General features: G+C 39.9%; 1 protein-coding gene across 2 annotated transcripts in view; it reads left to right on the forward strand.

Annotated features, from left to right (window-relative positions):
• pde4ba (phosphodiesterase 4B, cAMP-specific a) overlaps positions 1 to 21,779 on the forward strand; it is a 230,077-nt gene that overhangs the window by 43,355 nt on the left and 164,943 nt on the right. Inside the window, exon 1 of one of the 2 annotated variants that reach the window (XM_077198707.1) lies at positions 21,483 to 21,516. The exons of the other annotated variant lie outside the window; for it this stretch is intronic. The gene's annotated coding sequence lies outside the window, so the exon portion shown is untranslated. Of the gene's footprint in view, positions 1 to 21,482; positions 21,517 to 21,779 lie in introns of those variants that run through there. 2 annotated transcript variants of the gene reach the window in all.

A 21,779-nucleotide genomic window follows, 5' to 3' on the forward strand; every position in this document is an offset into this window, starting at 1 on the left:
GAGGAATGTAATGGCATTGTGAATCGCTAGATAAAACTGTTATTTTCAATTTCAGCAAATAATATTCTCATTTTACTGTCTTTGAAAGAACTAAAAGTCCACCAAAAGTAGAAAAGAAGTGCAATACTGTGTAAATGATGCTGTAAATAAGGATATTTTCAAAAAAATAAATATCCAATTTATCATTCAACTTCTAATCGCTAAATCACAATAATATTTTCAAGGTAATTTGCAGGTAGGTTGTTGAGCTGAGCATTTTGGAAACGTTCCCATGCTTCATCTATGAATTTTGGCTGGCATTTTTTCCTCACTTGCTTCAGTCTCTTAGTGTAATTCCATACTGAATCGATGAGGTTGAGATCAGGGCTGAGTGGGTCATACCATCTGTTGCAGTACTTGTTCTACAAAAATCTCACTGGATTATGACAATATTTGGAAAAGAAAGGTTTGGATTTGGTTATTTGCTACTGAAAAACTAAAGCAGAATTTTTTTAATTAAGCATCTAATATTCACAAGCTGTGTGGTTCTGGTGTGACAACTGGAGCCACTGGAGAGCATTAGGGATGGCTTACGCGAAACAGTCGTTCCGAAGCTTTGCGAGATCCCGAAGCGCAGATGTTTCAAAACCCTGATCCGAAGCGTGATTCAAAACACCCTCGTCACGTGACTACGGCTAAATGAAGCTTCTGAGTGTTTCGATAGGTGGCGTGCTCCGCCGATTCAGCGTTTGATTGACGGGGTCGGGAACAGACCATACAATCGAACATCTGTATAAAAAGTGAAGTCAACTCATCTTGACCTTGTGGGTTTTTGTGAGAGGATTTTTTTCAAAGACTGGAGAAATTATCTGTTAAAAAAAGTAGGCTAAGTCCTTCCAAAGAAGAGAAATTAATATTTTTCATAAGAATCTCTAAAAAAGTGAGACATTGTTGCTTGATGTTGTAAGGAACCTAGCTATATGAAATATTAATAATCAATAATAACTTGTTATGATTAATTATGAATATGTGGGTCATTTAATTGGATTAACTTGACATGGCTAAATCAATATTATAATCAATTAATCAGTTCATCCAACGAACTCTTTTGATTATTAATTTATTCTAAGAAAAGGGTATCTTCCCTGGCCACAGAAGAAGAATTATTTCTTAGTATGTACAAAAACCGTAAAGGGACTTCGTATTGCAAGCAAATCAGAACCAAATACATAAAGTGCATACGTTTTATTAACTAAATCATAAACATTAATAAACTAAACACACATAAATACAGAAATAGGTTAGTGATGTGATTAAATTGGAAACCGGAAAAAGGGACTATGAGAAGAACCATGAGAATTTCATTTTCACATTTCATTGAATTGAATACTTGCATTTGTAGTGGGAACAATTCTTGAAGCTGTTGAAAATTTAAGTAGTTGATGGTTCCAGCAGTGTCAATTGGTAGTTGGTTGAGAGTTCTCTTTCTCCAGGAACGCATGGCTGGTTTGTTCAAGGCCTGAGGCCCTGTTGAGGCCACGCCGAGCACCTAGGAGAAGTGAGGAAGTCGGAAGAGTGGGTGATTAGAGTCATTGTTGGTTGGAGTCTTTGTTCCAAAACTCCTGAGATTGTCCTTGGTTCTTTGTGAGAGAGTCTTCTCTCTCCAGCCTAAGCCCATATCTGGTTGGATCGAGGCCTGCTGGGCCCTGGGGCCCCCGTGGAGGGGGAGGGGGTTCCCCAGTATCACCAGAACAGTGTTGCGGCTGGATGAAAGAACTAAGAGAGGGCGGTCACATGTGGACTGTCTCTAATAAAGGCTGGAAAGGATCCACCCCAAGGGTTGAACTCGACCAATAAGATCGGTGACATGTCTGAGAGGGAAAAGTGGCTTTTAGTTGATTTACGAGTCTTTGTCTCAAGCATGGTTATACCTTCATTAATGCTCAGATAGCTATAACACATCCACACTGCATTCTAGAAGAAGGTGATGTAGATCAAAGTGTGAGTCATTAAATGAGGATTAATTGGGTAGGAGGCATGATACAGGTGAGGTTACATTGATCGTTAGTTGGTGGTATACCAGGTTACATACCATACATAATAGTCACAATAGTCATCACAGTTTTATGCATGTTCATTTATAGATCAGTCTATGATTAATGCAGCAAAGTCTGTTTTAAAGAGGGTTTCTGTGTTCCCATTGATTCTCTCTCTTGTGCATGTGGCCACATTCCTCGGAGGTCGTAAAATCTCCTTATCATGCCCTGTAACATGACACTGTTTCTGCCCTTTTGTTCGTTCATTTGGGCTGTTAGTTTTGGAGTTTCATAAACCTTTGTATATAATGAATAATTAGTGTGTGTCTGATTGGTCCATACCCTACAATGTATTTTATTAATATTAATTTTTCAGGACCAAAATAACATTCTGCACAGTGAGGAGCCTACAAGTTACAAGCTTCACATATTAGAAAAATAGCTACAATAATCAAAAAACACATTTTTTATGGCTCGTTGTCAAGGTGGTTTCAGATCAACACCTGTAAGCGATCACTAGGTGTCCCCGTTGAGACGGGTGTCGGATTGATTCAAAGCCTCGACACAAAATGGCACATTTGGTTCAACTGTTTCATTACTTCACGAAGCCTCAATCTGCCCACCACTAGAGAGCACCATCATGGATCAGTGTGGATTGTAAAGGGTTGTTGAGTCCATAATTAAAGAAACCAATAAGATTAAACAAAGTCTGAAGGTCAGTGAAATTAGCAATACCAAATCCTGGATGTGGTCCTATATATAAATTCATCATTCATTCATTCCTTGAGCAAGGGAGTTCCCTGATGAAGGCGGACTAGACGAACTGCTGGATCCATCTGGGTCTCATAGGCTGCTGCCCAGCAAACAAATTTAGGTTCTGGGAACGTTCTGGGAACGTTAGTTTTTGGTTCCCAGAACGTTCCTAGAACTTTCCCTTAACGTTAGGGGAACGTTCCCGGAACGTTTTCCTTACGTTATAAAAATGGAACCTAAAAATAACCTACATGGAACGTTCCTATAACGTTCTTGTTTGGTTTCCAAAAAAATAACCTCATGGGACCATTCGGGAACGTTAGGGGAACGTTCTGTGTTTGCTGGGTGGATCTGTACATGGTGAGGTTTCTGTTACAAACTGTTCCGAGACTTAAGTGAAGATCCAAATGCAGCATTTATTACAGTAGGACAGTACAGAATCATAATCAAAACAGCAGGCAATGGGTCAAAACACAGGCAAACAATCCAAATAAACAACAAGGCAGGAAACACAGGCAAAAAGTGTAATCAAAGATACATAAAATCAGCAATAACGCTTAAAGATGCAGTGTAACAACAACAAACAGCAACTGAAGCACAGATGTTTAAATAGACAGGTTAACAAAGGGCTGATGAGGAACAGGTGTTGGTGATTTGATGTTATGGGAACTAATGAGGGTAACTATGGTGACAAAAAAGGTACAAGGCAAAACAGGAACCAAACACAGGAAGTGAACACAGAAACAATGGGAACCAAGAATAGACTTCAACATAAAAGTCCTTACAAAACCTATCTATCCATCCATCCATCCAAGTGTAAAGTGTATTTACAGTGTAAATCTATCTATCTATCTATCTATCTATCTATCTATCTATCTATCTATCTATCTATCTATCTATCTATCTATCTATCTATATATCTATATATCTATCTATCTAGTCTGTGTTCCTTCTTAGTTATAAAGCTCAACAGAAATGCAGATAATCGCTGATACATGTAAGCCATTTCCCCTCTTCCACTCTGGATTATTGCTTTACTGAAGAAATCCCCTGCTACAGACACAGGTTATTAAGGAAACCTAAATTGCCTCACTGGAGGGGAGAGCAGCTCAGTGACTAGGAGGTCATTTTCACTGAGTTTATATCATTAGGACAGATTAAACACTAAAGACCCTTTATCCAACCTAATCATTATCTGTTTGTTTTGATGCTCAAATGGATGTTTGTGACTCTGACTAAACATTGTCATGGGAATGTTCCCTATTATACAAAATACACAAATCAACAAGGAAGTATAGCATAGCAACAAAAAGTTTATAGCTTTACCTGGATACAAGTGTAAGGTCGCGCTCGATCGGCCCAAAGTCCGGCATCCGACCAGCACAGAAGGTCTCTGCGTGTTACTGTCTTTTCTCGCAGCAAAGTATTTTTGGTTAAATTCAATACATTTTGTCATATGTATATACTTGTTATTTCATCTGACTCCATAAATTAAAAGGCTTTAATGATATCTGTGCATCATTAAATGTGAGCGAATGTTTTACTATTCTTTTAAAATCTTGAATGAAAATAATGTCAAAGTCAATTAGAATAATCAAATATAACAATTTAACCCTCTGGGGTCTAAGGTCTTTTGGGGTCCTTGAGATGTTTTGACATGCCCTGACATTTGTGCTTTCTTCAGTTGCTTATAAACATATTAATAGCAAAGGTGTAATTACACTCTAAGTCGAAAGTGCATGAAGTTTTGTGTTTTATATTGTTTAAGTTTCCAGCTAACCGGCTAACTCATGTTATTACTGTCTTACTGAAATACTTCTGCTTAGCATCTGTGGGCCACTATTACCTAAAACTGTCTCTATTAATGCAAATTGTTTGTCGTTCTTTCTACTTTGAGTAAAGATAAAGGATGGAGCAAGATTTGTTTTACAAATGTTACATCAGTCATTCAAGATAGTCCTCTGCTTACGTATGCACCGCAATAAATTTGAAATATACACATCGGTTTGTTGATAGACATACTCTTATTAATGCTGATGCTGAGGAATTACATTTGCAACATCTCATAATCTACCTCAAACTGAGTAGTGTATCACTGGGAAACATCCTGCTCAAGACATCCTTGCGATGGAGGTTCGGGTTGAACAACTAGTTCCTCCAATGTTTCATCATCGGACTAGCGCTCGGATTGATATGGTAAAATTGACGTCATTGTTGCTGTCTATACAGTGTGTACAATCACTGAGCTTTAGGAAGCTTCCAGACAGAGCTGCGGTTCAGTTATGGTAATGGGTGTTTACTTCCGACACGTGGTGTAAGCGGTGTGGGCCGTCTGGCCAATTAAAACAGAGTAGGTTCACTGAAAGCAGGGATTTAGAGAGACTGGTGATTCATCTGTCGAGTCTTTTGAGCATCATTGAAAATGTGGTGATATGGTATGTATATTATGAGAAAATGAAACTTTTTTTTTTACCTGTGATGCATGTAAAACTGTTGTAGGAGACCTTCAAAACTAAATTAGGAGCCTTTAAAATATCATAGGGCACTTTAACCCTTATCTGGTCTGGGAAGTAAATTTAGAATTCCTCAATGAACTTTGACACAAAGATTGGCCAACTGATAATGACTCAAAAATTTAATTTAAACAGTTCCAGCTTGGCAATGTAATACAAATTAATATTTATTGTTCAAAGTAAATCTTGCTGGAATTTTATGGTTTGAATTTTATGAGTAGTAGATACCTCCACAAAAGCAACAAATCAAGCAAAGTATAATGCCAAACTCAACTGGGATGTACCAGATGACAGGGTTTATACACTATGCTCTATGAAGCAAAACGTTGTTCTTCAGATTGGCTTATATTGTTTATATGTGTTTTATAATGTAATAATGGTAACAATAAATACTTGAACATTGTCTCCTAGAAACAAGTTTTCTTTCAATGTTGTCACTGGTTCTGCTGCATGGAAATGGACTGTAACTAATTGTGTTTAAGCACTGAAACACTGTCTTAGATATGCATTTTTGCTTGAAGGGGCATTATACTTGCTGTCTGTCAGATGGCAAAACATCTGGCAAAAGAAGAGCTTTAGTCACAGTAATTATTATCAGGATGTCAGAGCCTTTCACAGAAGAACAACAAAACGACAGCAGTCGGACCAGATTGTGCTGTTGCCTCAAATATTATAACCCTTTTATGTTATTGTCTAATGAGAATAGACTCGTCAGTGCATGTAATGGTGTTTTTAAAACTCAACGTTGTAGCAAAGTGAGCAAGCAAGCAAAGAGCAAAACAACAAACTTGATTTTTAGGTCGAAGAAAAACTAAATCTTATTTAGTATTCCATTCAATTATTTGTGAAGTGCTTCTAAGTATGCTTATTATTCTAAAGCAGCTTTACAAAAATAGTGGCAAGGAAAAACTCCCTTAGATGTTTGAGAAGATGATAAATAAACAAATAAATAAAATTTTTATTTTTATTTAAACCTTCTTACGCCTGCCTCTACGCTGACCTGCACAACTACCTACTGAATTTGAAACTAATAAATTCACTACTGTTCACTCGCAACTGAATCCTTTGACTTGTTCCTCCTGAGTTATGACAGAACCATCTGACCAGGTGATGGATTCAGCGAGGACGCCAGGAATTGAGGGTATGTTCGCCAGCAGCAGCGCTCGTATGGATCGGCAGGACGAACACATTGTCGCCACTGGTTGGGCTATACAGGCTCTGGTAACGCAGGTGTCCGAGCTCACCTCTCAACTGCAACAACTGAGACCTCCCACTGCCTCAACCCCGCCACCCGTTCCCCTGGATTCCTCCATCGCGTCCAGAGCAGCGTATCCCAACACCAGAGAGGTATTCTGGCGAGCCCAATCTCTGCAGATCCTTCTTGACGAAGTGTTCCATTTTCTTCTCTCTCCAGCCAGTGACCTTTGCTACCGAGCAGTCTAAGGTGGCACTGGTAATGACTTTGCTCTCCAGGCACGCGGCTCTGTGGGGAACGGCGGTGTGGGAGAATCAACACCTCTGCTGTTCCTCATTCCACGCACTCGGGGAGGAGAAGAGGCGGGTGTTCGACCGCGCAGTCGCGGGCCGTGAGGCGGCTCGTCAACTCACCAACCTTCGTCAGAACAACTAGACGTCTCCGATTACTCCATCGAGTTCCGGACATTAGCAACCGAGTGCAGATGGAACAAGGAGGCGCAGTGGGACGTGTTCCTGCATGGGTTGGCTGACCGTGTTCAAAGAGAGATTTACACCCTGGAGTTACCCAAGAGCCTCGATGGATAGGTTGCTCGAGAATGGGCTATTTGTCAAGGCAGAGAAGTGCACGTTTCATGCACAGTCAATCACGTTCTTGGGGTATATCGTCTCTCGTCCGAGGGAGTGCGCGTAGATCCTGACAAGGTTAAGACGGTGGTGGATTGGCCACTTCCAGATTCCCGTAAGGCCCTGCAGAGGTTTCTAGGATTCGACAATTTTTACCGACGTTTTATTCGTAATTTCAGCCAACTAGCCGCTCCTCTGACCGCCTTGACCTCCACCAGAATGGCGTTCAGGTGGTCTAATGCTGCGGAAGCGGCATTTTCCATCCTCAAGAGCCGCTTCGTTTCAGCTCTCATTCTCATAGCCCCTGATTCCTCACGTCAGTTCATGGTGGAGGTCGACGCGTCAGAGGTGGGGGGCAAGGTTATAATCGTTAACGAAAACGAACGAAAAAACGAAAACTAGGTGGGCAAAACATTGTCGTTAACTGAAATAAAAATAAAAACGAGGCATTACAAAAAACGATAACTAACTAAAACTGTAATGTGTATTTGGCAAAACTAACTAAAATAAAATAAAATTATAGAGTAAATGTCCTTAGTTTTCGTCTTTGTCAAAGTCTTGGGCCGCCGCACCGGCCGCCACATATTGCGTTTCGTTAATCATTTTTAAAAAACGCAGCGTATTCGTTCAGCTGCATTTCCTTTCCCTGCTCTCTCTCTCACATACACGCGCGCGCGCACACACACACACACACGCACACACAGACACACACACACACACAGACACACACACACAGCCCCTCCCCTCCGTGCACACCGCGTCTGAATGAAAACGAGTGTTCGTTGAAAGCAAGTTCGCGAAAGGTTGGTATCTCGTGGACACCTTTACACAATCACACATTATAAAGTAGTATAACAAATATTTTAAATTCTGAATACAATTTTGTCAGTGTGTTAATGTCGACCCGAGAATCGATTGCGGCTTCTTTAGAAAGTTTGAGCTAAAATGCAGTTGGGTTGTCGATGTCAAAACACGATATAAGCTGTGATTCAAATATTAGCTAAAGCTAAATAATGTTATGTCATTTTTTTACTCTAACACTGAATGTTTGCTGCTTCAATCCAGATGAGTATTGTATAGGGTAAATTTAGTATGGGTGTGAAAATTGTACAGCTGTGGGATTTGTATAGGTTGTGCATTTTGTATAGAAGATGTGTAACGTAGATTTTTGGTACGGCGTGTGGATTTTGTAGAGGTAAAGAGATTGAGCTCCAAGCAATGTCTTGTGTGGTTCATAAATGTGTTGATACATGCCGTTCATGTGTGTCTTCTTTCGTCTGTTGGCTATTTAGGTTTTTTCCTGGCACACGTCACTTAGACATTCTGCACTTACTTAGGAGCGTTGTGTAGACTATTTACATATTTGTGCTCATATGTGACCCTGGATCACAAAACCAGTCTTAAGTAGCACGGGTATATTTGTGGGAATAGCCAACAATACATTGTATGGGTCAAAATTATCAATTTTTCTTTTATGCCAAAAATCATTAGGATATTAAGTAAAGATCATGTTCCATGAAGATATTTGGTAAATTTCCTACCGTAAATGTATAAAACATTTATTTTTGTGAGTGAATGCAGCACAATCGCGAACATAAATGGACAACTTTAAAGGCGATTTTCTCAATGTTTCGATTTTTTGCACCCTCAGATTCCAGATTTTCAAATAGTTGCATCTCAGCCAAATATTGTCCTATCCTAACAAACCATACATCAATGGAAAGCTTATTTATTCAGATTTCATGTGATGTATAAATCTCAATTTCAAAAAAATGACCCATATGACTGGTTTTGTCATCCAGGGTCACATATTTACATTTTATGTAGCTACTGGTGTTATTGTTGAATACATATTTCTAAAATTGTATGATGTTTTTGTTGAGTTATTATTACACAATACTTTTTTTTGGACCTTCTTCAATCTTGCCCCTGACAAATAACCAAAATTACAAAAAAAGACTAAAACTAACACTAAAACTAATAAAAACTAAACTAAAACTAAGCATTTTCAAAAAATAAAAACTAAACTAGCAAACCCACTTTAAAAACTAATTAAAACTAAACTGAAATTGAAAACAAAAAGTCAAAACGAAATAAAAATAAAAACTAATGAAAAATGCAAAACTATAATAACCTTGGTGGGGGGTAGGCGCAGTTCTTTCCCAGTGGTCTCCTGCGGACGACCAGATGCACGCTTGCACGTTTTTTTCTCATCGCTTATCGTCTGCCGAATGTAACTACGATATTGGTAACAGAGAGTTGTTGGTGGTCAAGTTAGCATTGGAGGAGTGGCGCCACTGGTTAGAGGGTACGGGGGAACCTTTTATCGTCTGGACCGATCACAAGAACCTTGAATACATCAGGTCCGCCAAACGACTGAACTCCAGGCAGGCTCGGTGGGCACTTTTTTTTGGTTGCTTTGATTTTTTGGCTCTCGTACCGCCCAGGGTCTAAGAATATCAAGCGAGTGATATTCATCACTCTGAACACCCGTCCACTCCCGAGTCCATTTTACCTGAGAGATTTATTATCTCTACACTCACATAGGAGGTTGAGTCGAAGGTCCGTACAGCCTTAGAAGGGGTAACGCCCCTTTCTGCACCCGATTCTCCACCCGATTCTCCGCCCGATTCTCCACCGGGTCGGTTATTCGTGCCAGAGGGAGTCCGATGTTATCAGATGGGGTCATGGTTCCAATGTGGCTTGTCATCCAGGAGTCAGTCGTACCAGTTTTTGGTCAAGCAACGATTCTGGTGGCCCGCTATGGCTTGTGATATTCTGGATTTTGTTTTGGCCTGCTCAATTTTCTGCCCGTGGTAAGACTTCTAATCGTCCCCCAGATGGGTTGCTTCAACCGTTGTCTGTCCCTTCAAGACCCTGGTCCCATATCTAGCTAGATTTCGTCACAGGTCTCCCACCATCTCGGGGTAATACAGTCATTCTCACTGTAGTGGACCGGTTCTCGAAGGCGGCACATTTTATACCCTTACCCAAATTACCCTAAGCTAAGGAGACAGCGGTTACTGTCGTAGATCACTTCTTTCACATTCATGGCCTCCCAACTGACGTGGTCTACGACAGAGGGCCCCAATTTATATCCAAATTTTGTAGAGAGTTTTGTCAGACACTGGGGGCGAGCGTTAGTTTGTCATCTGGGTTAAATCCCCAGACCAACGGTCAAGCTGAGTGAGCCAACCAAGATTTAGAACGAGTCTTATGATGTTTGGCGTCTCAGAATCCTTCCTCCTGAAGCCAGCTTATCTCTTGGGTTGAGTAGGTTCATAACTTGTTACCAGTATCGTCCACGGGCCTGTCTCCGTTTCAGTGTAGTCTAGGTTACCAGCCACCTATTTTTCTTAGTCTGGAATCCAAAGTCGCAGTTCCCTCTGCTCACGCCTTCATCCAGAGGTGTCGTCACACATGGAGGAGAGCCTGTGAGACTCTCCTGCAGGTGGGAGCGCGCACCAAGGCTCAGGCTGATCGCCACCGGTGGAGGCCTCTCTTATACATCGTTGGTCCAAAAGTGTGGCTTTCTTTCAAGAACACTCCTCTCCGCTCCATTAGTAATAAAAACTAATAAACCAAATTTATAGGCCTGTTCCCTGTCACTAAGATCCTTAGCCCAGTGGCAGTCCGCCTCAAACTCCCTCCTACGTACAGGAGAATTTATTCCGTCTTTCATGCGTGTAAAATAAAACCTGTGATTCATTCCCACATTAATCCACCTGCCCCGGTTCCCCCACCGCGCGTCTCGTAGATGGGGAACCAACCTATTCGGTTTGTCGTATTATGGACTCGAGATGGAGGAAACACGGATTTCAGTACTTGGTGGACTGGGAACGTTACGGTCCGGAGGAGAGAAGTTGGGTTCTGGCTAGGGACATCCTGGATCACTCCCTTATTGATGATTACAATCAACGGGTAAGTTCCCCTGGGAGCACCACGAGACGCTCCTAGGTGATGGGGTACTGTAACGATTCATGTGTTCACTGACTCACCCTCGCTATGTGTGTGCGTGTGGTGTGAGTGGGCGCGGCTCATCAGCCCAGCTCGTTAATGCGGCTGATGGGTTGATCATCGCCAGCTGTTTTGAATGTGGATGTCCTATATATTTTTTTTTACTTTGTCATGTCTTTGTCAGATGGTTGTTGAGGCTCACCAGGGATTGTTCTCACCGTTTTCTCCTGCGTTCCAGTCCTGTTCCGATGCTGTGGTTTTCCCGAGTTTTTCCTGTGGATCTACTTTGTTGCTTAATTAAATATGAATACAAAAACTAAAACAATAGGAATCCATGCAAAATGCATTTATTTTTATTAAACCAGAGAATAAACAATTTGAGTTCAAGGTCTATGGGAGAACATAAAATGTGAAGGAAAACTGGATTTGAGATCCACAGATACTGACATATTCATGCTGCATCTGTACAAGGCTTTGTAATTAGTAGAGGGGCGTATATTGATTTAATGGGGATGGTAATTTAGCTGGCAGTGACTCACACAATTTCTTTTGTGTGCTGGTGATTGTGCGGATTGCAGCAGCTACAGTATTATATTAGAACACATTTATCATTCATTTACTCTTTGAATGGGGAGAGTTGAATAGGTAAATAGGTAATTAGGCCCTCAGCCTGTGAAGTGTTTGTGGAGCTGATGTTTTCTTCTGATGCCGCAGTGAATGTGCACCCATTTTTAAATGGATAGGTTTGTCAAACTCCTGTGACTTTTATTTTAAGAGTTTCTGATAACAATAGTTGAAATGTAGACTGTAGACCACTTTAGACCTTCAAGATATTTATATTATGAAATATGTCTCCCTTAATTGTGATTCTGTCAGGACCACTATCGTCAAATACGATTGCCAATTAGCATACAGTTTGGATTGGTGGTTTGGTTCCGTTTCGGGTGAGAACTCCCTGCGCATCCATGCAGCCTTGCATGGATAAGAGCAGGGAGAGCAGCAATAACCCCCCCTTAGGGTAAACAGAACAGAACCAACATGAATGTATTCAGATATAATTAAGTCAAGATTTTAAAGCACAACATAATTCAAGAATTTATTCTGATTCATGGGTAATCAGAATGGCAAATCCTGACTGGGCGAGAGGAGGAGCTGGGCGATACGCGATAGCTGATGAATACTGAAGGAGCTTATACATGTATACAGTGATAGGCGTCGTATTCCTATAGGTATAGACGTGGATCAGCTGAGAGTCAGCTGATGCGAGCTTGACTAATGTGACCTGTCAGAACTAACGCTACGCTTGATTTCTGTCAGGACCACTATCGTCAAATACGATTGACAATTAGCATACAGTTTGGATTGGCGGTATGGCCCCATTCTGGGCGTGAAATCCCTGCGCATCCATGCAGCCTAGCATGGATAAGAGCAGGGAGAGCAGCAATAACCCCCCAAAACAAAACCATAAGCCAACTGACAGCGCAATTCTGGATGCTTTTACAGTTACCTGAGTGAGCCAAGGCAACAAGCATTTTGCCAATACCTGAAAAGCTTGCGCTAAATTCACGATTGCACGATTCCTTGTAGGGTTGGGGTAAAAAAGATTGATTTCTCAATTTATTCGATTCTTAAATCCCAAGAATCGATTAGCCTATCCTGTTTCCAGTTGATGAATGAATGGAACATTGTAGCACGCATCCCATCCAATAAATCGCAATAATCTTTGCGCTTTGTTACCATTGATATGAAACAAAGTCTCAGATTTCAAATTAGTCCATTTTCTTTCGAAATTCAAAAACATATACCGTTTTGGCGCTGTGGCGTGAGATCGCTCTGGCGCAGCTTAGCTCCAGAGAAGCAGCAGCGCACATGATCTTCTCTTCCGCCTTAATAATACCAACTACAGTGCGAAAATAAACATGAACATCTGAAAGTGTGTTAAAAGATAGAGTAAAACTTATCGAAATCCGTATCGTCACATGGAATCGCTCAATCAGTGTTTCAACCGTGGAAAGACGTCAGTGAAACAGCTTGTAAACAATGTCATGTAAAGTCATATTTACCTCAGAATAACCATATCCGCAGACCATAAACTCGTTAGTCAGCTTGAAAAATTAACTCTAGAGAGGAGCATTTTGCTAAATATATGCACCATATTACATATTCATTATAATTTTTTATGTTCTTCAATATTTAATGCATGTTTGAATAAATCTGTCAAGTTTTTTATGACAGTCACCATTTAAATGTTTATATTTCATATAACTTTATGATTAGAAAAATAAATAAAAGTGTAATTTGAGTTTGTATACAAATCAGTTCATTTTTACCTTCAATATTGTAGTAGGCTAATGAAAGCCTAGACTACAACTGACTCCCATAGTTTACAGCATTAGTTAAGAGATTTGTTTTCCTTGAGAAAATTTGCCATGTATTGTACCTGATATAAATAATCAATAATGAATCGAATCAAATCGTAATCGAATCGAATCGAATTGCAAGCTTGTGAATCGAAATCGAATTGTGAAATTTGTGTCAATACCCAGCCCTAATTCCTTGTGAGATTATGTGGTTTGCCTGCCGAATTTCTGATAATACTGAAGGAGCTTATATACAGGGATAGCCGTCGTATTCCTATAGTTAGATGTGGATCAGCTGAGAGTCAGCTGATGCGAGCTTGACTAACGTGACCTGTCAAAACTGAGGCTACGCTTGATTTTTATTTCTTGTAATTAAGATTTTTTTCATCTCAAATTTTATTTTGTTTCTCGTAAAAATGATTTTATGTCTCATAATTACACCTTAATTTCTCATTTTAAATCTCACATTGTGATTTTATATTTAACAAATATTTCATTTTTTATCATAATTACCCATTTTATTTTTTTATGCTGATGCTGAAGTTTTTTTAATATAAACTAATAATCAATGCTAAATACTAATCAATACTAATATTGAACAAATCCTAAATTGGAAAACTTTAACAATTTCAGCAACACAATGAAATATGGATTAATGTAGGTGGGTGATTTTTTTAAAAATTTTATTGAACATTTATTGAATATTCTTGAAAAATGTCTTGGTTACGACTGTAATCTTTGTTCCCTGAAAAGGGAACGAGACGCTGCGTCACCTAGCCATACTGTATGCTCTAGGTTAGAGTTCTCAACGGGCCTGAAAATTACAACCCGACCCGGCCCGTGGCTTTTAAAGCCCGGTCCCGATGTAACCCGACACATCAACATTAATTATCTGCCGGAACCCGGCCCGCGGCCCGACGCCGATTTTCTTTTTTTTTCTTTTTTTCTCATACATGTATTATCATGACCAGCAGACGGGAATTCAAATCAACCTTTAATGTTCACATCTTTTAACAATAGCCTACAAATAATCCAAACAACTGAAACAAACTTTAAATATATAAATAGGCTATATAGGCTACTAAATATGCCTCAAATTAAAATCTTCTGGACGACCCTGTTTTTTTGCTGTCATATTTCATCAGCACCTTGCATTTTGAGCATTGCACATAACCTGTAGAATTTCCATCAGAATGCAGCACCACTCCAAACACTTTCCAGACCTCTGATTTTCCCACTCCTGTAGTAGCGACGGTGAATTCACCTGCGGCAAGTTTACTTTTCACCAACTCCATCTCCTTCTCCAGGCTAAAGGCATGCACTCAGCTGCGTCAGGTCTGCCCCCACGATGCACGTTGCTTTCTTTACGGTGAACAGCAGCGATGATTAATAAATGTTTTCACTGAGCGGAAAAGATTAAGCCCGAGGTCCGACCCGAGTCATTTGCTTATATTTTCGACCCGAACCCGGGTCCCGTCGGGTTTGTCGGGCCGAGCCGGCCCATTGAGAACTCTGGGTGCGCTTTATAGCTTCCAGGTCATGACGTCCCGTCACGCTATTGGACTAATTTCACACGTGTTCCAGGATGCAATCCTTGACGCAGTGTGAAAATCCTTGACGAAAGATGAGTGACTGTCATATAAAAGACACATTTACTGCCAGTGACTTCTTTACAAGCCACATATTCACATAATTCAATGACGTCAGTGACCAACATGTAAAGTGAGCTCTTACTTACCGTTAGACCCGACAGGGCATTTAAATCCTTCTCTAGTTAATGTCAGTATGACCAGGCGGCTGAAAGCACATAAAACAGACAAGGTAAGAAAGCAGAGGTCAAATCAATAGAAAGAGGTTATGGAGACTTTTCAGGCTTTCAGCTTTTGAGAGACAGCTGCCAAATTCCAAATTCCCTGTGGGCTGGACTGTCCGTCATATTCAGTGGATGAGGATGCTTGGTACAGAAGCGCCTGATGGATTGACAAGAGAACACAGACTTAAAGGGCACCTATTATGCAAAATTCAATTTTACATGGCGTTTGAACATAAATGTGTGTGCAGTGTGTGTACATAACCTCTCTATAATGATGAAAAGACACCCACTGCTTTTTTAAAATCCCCATAAATCAAGACGTTCTCAGATTCGGGGCAATGTGACAAACTTTTGCACAAGCCCCACCTACGACTGTTGACTGATAATGTTTATTTTAGGTTTACGGCATTTGAATACACATAAACACTAGTAAAACAATACATTTGGAGTTTGTAAAGTACACACTGATGTCTGTAGAAGCAACAATAACCATCTATTCAAATATAATTCCGACGTGTGTTCATATCAGAAAAACATAGTGGAAGTAACCATAAAGTTTACTCTATTCTTCTCACAGTTCACCGGATACTTTCTTACATGTTTTTTGGGAGAAACTGATAACTGACAGGAACTGTGGCGTAAAGAAACATGGTGGCGACCATCTCACGTTACAGATCAAGATCAAGATTATTTATAAAGGTTTTTAAAAGACCAAACAGACTCACTAACACATTTTTGAGAATCGGAATATCAGATAGTTGATGACATGGTAAGCAAGATTGTGAATATTTTGAATAAAAAATAAAATAAATATCTTTCATACAGTGTTATTGTGGCTGCGGTGTGTCACGTGACAAATGTGACGCATTGCCATGAAAACATTTAAGGGGGAACTTGAAAAAACTCACTCTGGGGAGTCAGTTAGAATATTTAAAATTTAAGCGTGAAAGGGTTAATATGCATAATAAATGATGCTGGCTTATCTTTTTAATAGCTGTTTAAACTTTGCTAGTCAGTTTCTGGTTACCTGTGCAGTTACATATGGAGTGTTTTAGGGAGGGCTGCATTTAAGGATTACTTAGGGGGAAAAAGTGCTTCTTACACCATTACTTTTATTTTTTAATTCACTTCATTAATTTATTAATAAATTTTTGTCATGAAAACTCTCGTTTAAGTAGCCTGGAAATCTAGACACACCCTAGCGACAACAGCAAATTTTATTTTGCAGCCAGTGTCGTCTAGCAACTCTCCGTTGGCTTGCGAGCTGGAAAAACCAAACTCTAGTCAGGCCAATCACATCGTAGAGTAGGTGGGCGGGCTTAACATAATGACAGCAGAGTTGCGACGGTTCCGCTTGAATTCCCTGCTACTTGAAAACAATGAAAATGGCTGCTGCTGCTGCTGCTGGCGAACAGCGGTCTTTCAAATTGGCTTTGGCCAACTCAGGATTGGCTTTGGCCAAATTGGCTTTGGCTTTGGCCAACTCAGGAAGACTTGGAGTTAAGCTTTTCTTTGAAAAAAGAACAAAGAACGGCACTGAAGTCCGTCGCTCTGACTACGTCAACTTCTTTGTTGCTCTGGTTGGTTGTAGCGTTATCCTATTGCGTGCAAAGGGAATTTGAAAGACAACCGTTTATCCTGCCCCCCGAAATGGTGTGTTCCCAGACCCATTATCTTGATGTGGGTCTGGCTTGTCAGGCTATCGTTTAAATGTTTGGCATGGTCATAACAATGCTAATATGTTTAGTTTTGGTGAAATATATCTTCTACGCTGCTGCTGCTGTTGATTATTGCTGTTGCTTTAGAGCAAGTACGGGACTTGCTAATGCCAATACATACACAACATGCTGCTGCTGTACAATATCGTATGCATGCAATTACCTGTAGCAGTTCTATACAGTTGGAACTGGGGGAGGTGAAGGGTTTATAAAGGTGAGCTGCAAACTGCTAAACCAAACACTGACCAAGTATTTGAAAGTTGAGCAATGAGCTCATTAGCTGTTGATACAGGAACCAATCAGCTGTGCCCTATAAAGAATGATGTGCAAACAGATTAAGGTTAAGGACCTATCAGACTGCGCCATCAAGAGTGTCATGACAGAACTTTGTATTTAATTATTTATTTATGGCCAATAGGGGTGTAAGAAAAAATCGATACACTTAAGTATCGCGATATTTTACTTGGCAATACTGTATCGATTTTCAAAAACGCAATATCGATTTTTTTTTTTAGTTTACGTGCAAAAATATTCATGGTTCAAGTTTATGTTGTGTTTAAAATCCCTACCACTAGATGGCTATGCTGAGACGCACCACTAGTCTCTCGCCTAACCGCGTCTAACTTTTTGCTAAAAGCTAAAAACATAGCTATGGCTGAACCCCGCGTAAGACCGGCTCCTGCTGCATTCCGTGCTGAAGTGTGGAATTATTTTGGTTTCCAGAGTAAAGAGGGCTCTACAGATATCGACAAGAACCATGCGGTTTGTAAACTGTGTCTGGGAAAGATTAAGTACTCTGGTAATACCACGAATTTGAGGGCACATATAGCAAGACACCATTCAGACACTCAGTTAAGCGAACAGCAAGCTAAACGAGTCGACCCCTCACAACTCACCCTTGCTCAAGTTCAAACTCAAAAATTACCAACGACTTCAACTCGTGCAACCAAAATAACCCAGTCGGTAGTTTATTTCATTTGTAAAGACATGCGTCCGCTCAGTGTGGTTGAAAACGAAGGTTTCCGTTATATGGTGCAAACAATGGAGCCTCGTTACACTATACCGTCCCGGCAACACATCACTGATATCGCTGTGCCCAATCTTTACAAGGAGGTTAAAACAAACGTGCTGGAATGTCTAGCTTTAGCTGAGAAGGTTGCCTTGACATGTGACGCTTGGACGTCTAGGGCGACTGAGTCATATGTGACTATTACGGTTCATCACATAACTGACGAATGGAAGCTGGAATCCTGTGTACTGCAGACGAGAGCGATGTACGACAGCCATACCGGAGAAAACATCGCTGCCGTACTGAAAGAGGCCGTTGCTGAGTGGCGTCTGGACATAAAAGATCCCGTCTTAGTTACGGATAATGCCGCTAATATGCATGTGGCAGCTGAACTTGCCGACATGAGCCACATACGGTGTTTTGCACACAGTCTTAACCTCGCCTCACAGAAAGCGCTGAAAGTGCCATCAGTGGATCGACTACTCGGCAGGGTCAGACGCGTCACTGCATTTTTCAGACGCAGCACCATAGCTAGCCACCAGCTTAAACAAAATCAGGACCTGCTCAAGCTACCAAAGCACAGACTAATCACAGACGTTGTTACAAGGTGGAACAGCTCGTATGATATGGTGGACAGATTTTTAGAGCAGCAGCCAGCCATCTGTGCAGCACTCCTTTCAACAGAGGTCCGCAAGAGTGAGAAGGATATATTCACACTGACTGATGCTGACATCACATGTGCTGAAGCAGTACTCAAGGCACTCAAGCCCATGAAGGATGCTACCTTAGTGATGTCAGAGGAGAGCATGCCTACTGTTTCCCTCATTGCACCACTTTATGCAAAGCTTGTCATAGGCACAGAAGAACACCTGGATGACACACAAACCGTGAAGAGTATCAAGGCTGCTATAGCAAAAGATCTGGGAAAGAGATATGCTGATGAACAGGATACACTGCGAATGGCATCAGCTCTTGATCCTAGGTTTAAGGATCTACCCTTTCTCTCCGAGGCAGAGGCCAATGATGTCTACTTCAAAATAACTGATGCTGTGGTGGATGACCTCACCAAGCAACAGAATGTAAGTAAAAATAAATACATCAAATACACACAAAGGAAAATATTATGTTTAAATATTATTAAATATTATTAGGAAATAATATATGATCGCATAAGGCCTAAAGTGTAAATAAATAGTAATATAATCTCCATTTAATTGGACTTGAATCTATGTACAAAAATAGGATGAATTTTGATCATAGTTTTATTTTATTTTTCTTGTCACTTTATTTATTATTTCATTTTAATTTATTAAGTTTCATCTCAATATTTTATGATTATGCGTGGATCTTGGGCTTTGTTGTACATTTGTACATTTAAAAATGTTTAAATAAAGAATCACAAAAAAAAAATAGGAATTTGGGCTAAGATACGATTTAGTGTTGGTGTACATAAATTTACTGTAAACTAATACTAGTTTGATTTGATGTTTTCAGCAGCAAGGGGAGGTAGAAAGTCCAATGGAGGAAACTGGTCGGTCAGAGGAGGTTGATCAGCCAAATGGCCCTGTATCCACCCAGTCCCCCAACAAGAGACCAAGGAGCTCATGTGCTTTGGCAGACTTGCTTGGACCTACTTTTGCCTCTACCAAAAATAATGCAACGCCAAAATCTGCACATTACACTGCAACAGCTGAAGTTCAACGTTTTAGGGAAGAACCCCCTTTGCCACTTCCAGAGAATCCTCTCAGTTGGTGGAAGTTCCATGAGCACGAGTACCCTCACCTATCCAAAGTAGCAAAGCGCTTTCTTTGCATTCCCGGTACAAGTGTCCCTTCGGAGAGAGTTTTCTCCTCCGCGGGAGATATTGTTAATGCACAGAGAAGTGTCTTAAAGCCTGAGCATGTTGATCAGCTGGTTTTCCTCCACAAAAACCTTAAGATTAAATAAGCTTCCCTTTTCATTGATTTAATAATTAGTGTTACATTCCTAAATGTTTCCTTTAGGAATCGTGTTTTTATAACACTAAGTGTTATGTGTTGGATCCTGCACCTCAGATTGCACCTTATGTTATGCATTAGCCTTTGTTATGCATTAGCCTGTTATGCATATGCATTGCAGTCAGGGGCTGTGTATTTTCTGACAATTTACATTAAGTTCTTCAATGTTTCCTTTAGGAATCGTGTTAGTGTTTTTGCAACACAAAACATGTTGGATGTACTAGGGTACATGTTGTGTACTAGGAATAGTGCAAGCACTTTTTTTTATTGACATAACAATGTCTTTTCTTTTTTGAGATTGTGTGATTTTTCAGATTTCTTTTTTTATGTATTGTTACAGGGTCTGTATTTATTTTATTTTATTATGGCTTACTTGAGCATATAAAAATGTGTTCACCAAGAACCTGTGAGCACAGTCCCAAACTGGCAGTTTGATTTTGCTTGTACTGAATTGTTGTTTACCTAAAGTAAACTTGTTTGACTTTTATGCACATCATGTCTTTTTTCAAATAATACTTTTTTCTAAAATGATAGTCCTACTTTAAAAAAAAAAAATCGCAATATATCGCATTATGAACAGTATCGGAATATATCGCGATATATTGAATCGTGACCCATGTATCGTGATACGTATCGTATCGCCAGATTCTTGCCAATACACAGCCCTAATGGCCAATAAGATAATAAAGATTGACAGGAAAGTATATGGAAAGAGCGAGGAATGGGATTGGCATATGAGGACAGGTCAGTCTTGAGCTGACTGTAAACTACTGTAGAAATTATGCCGAACAAACACACACACGTATATAATAAATCTGATATATTCTATCCTGTATATGTGTTTTCTTTCAGACAGGGTTGTTACGTACATATAGTTTTATTTTCTTTTTCTTCAATAGACTATTCCTTAAATTGATTTTTTAAAAGCACTTGGAATCTTTACGGTTGAGCTGCAGCTCCAGTTTACAGCAACATCACATTGTCAATGTCTTATTTTCTTTCTGGTTAATGTTGCTTGGTTTAATATCATATTCAAACTGGTTTGCAGTATTAAATTCATTCAGAGTCACATATTTGCCCATCTGTATGGTAATCCTCAATCAGCACACATCCATAGAAGAGTAGGATCCTAATGATTCTTCTCTAAGCTCTGCCTTCCCTGGCTACTGTTGCTAACAAGATTTATGTCAGGACTATGTTTAGTAGTTGTCTTTTTGTTCCCATATGTTTGTTTCTGGTGGTTCAGTTTAGTCCTGATTAGTCACTAGTTTGTTCCCTTGGTTACTAATTACGTTCACCTGTCAATCATTTTATCTCCATGTGTATCTAAGCCCTCAGTTCATGTGGTTGTGTGTTGTTTTCACCTGGGATCTGTGTCTGTCTTTGTGGAGTAATACAGCATTTGTTTGTCTTTTCCTGCATTGTGAGATTACTTCAACCACCAGTATGTGACACTTCACAGAACATTCCATAAGAATCAACTGGACATTTATGTGAACAGCATGATTCAGTAAGACGTATCATAAAATTGTAAGAACTGACTGGAAGTTATTCATCAACGTGGGATGGAATTATTAATTAATATGTATGGGATAGCATGAATGATGATATTGCGAAGCATTTATATCTAGGTTATCATTTTTGTTTGAAAGAAAACGCATAACATAAATCAAACTTAAGGCAATCAAAATATAGGTAACATCTTTTAACTGTCAAATTAAAAGAGAACAGTCTCATTTTAAAGTGATTGGAAGTGACAACACAACGTAACATTTCTACAACACGCTTTTATTTTAATTTTTGTTATTACAAGTGACCCAGCA

The sequence above is a fragment of the Siphateles boraxobius genome, unplaced genomic scaffold (genome assembly GCF_051911475.1).
Source record: "Siphateles boraxobius isolate OS27281-9 unplaced genomic scaffold, OSU_SipBor_1 41, whole genome shotgun sequence".
NCBI classification, from domain to species: domain Eukaryota; kingdom Metazoa; phylum Chordata; class Actinopteri; order Cypriniformes; family Leuciscidae; genus Siphateles; species Siphateles boraxobius.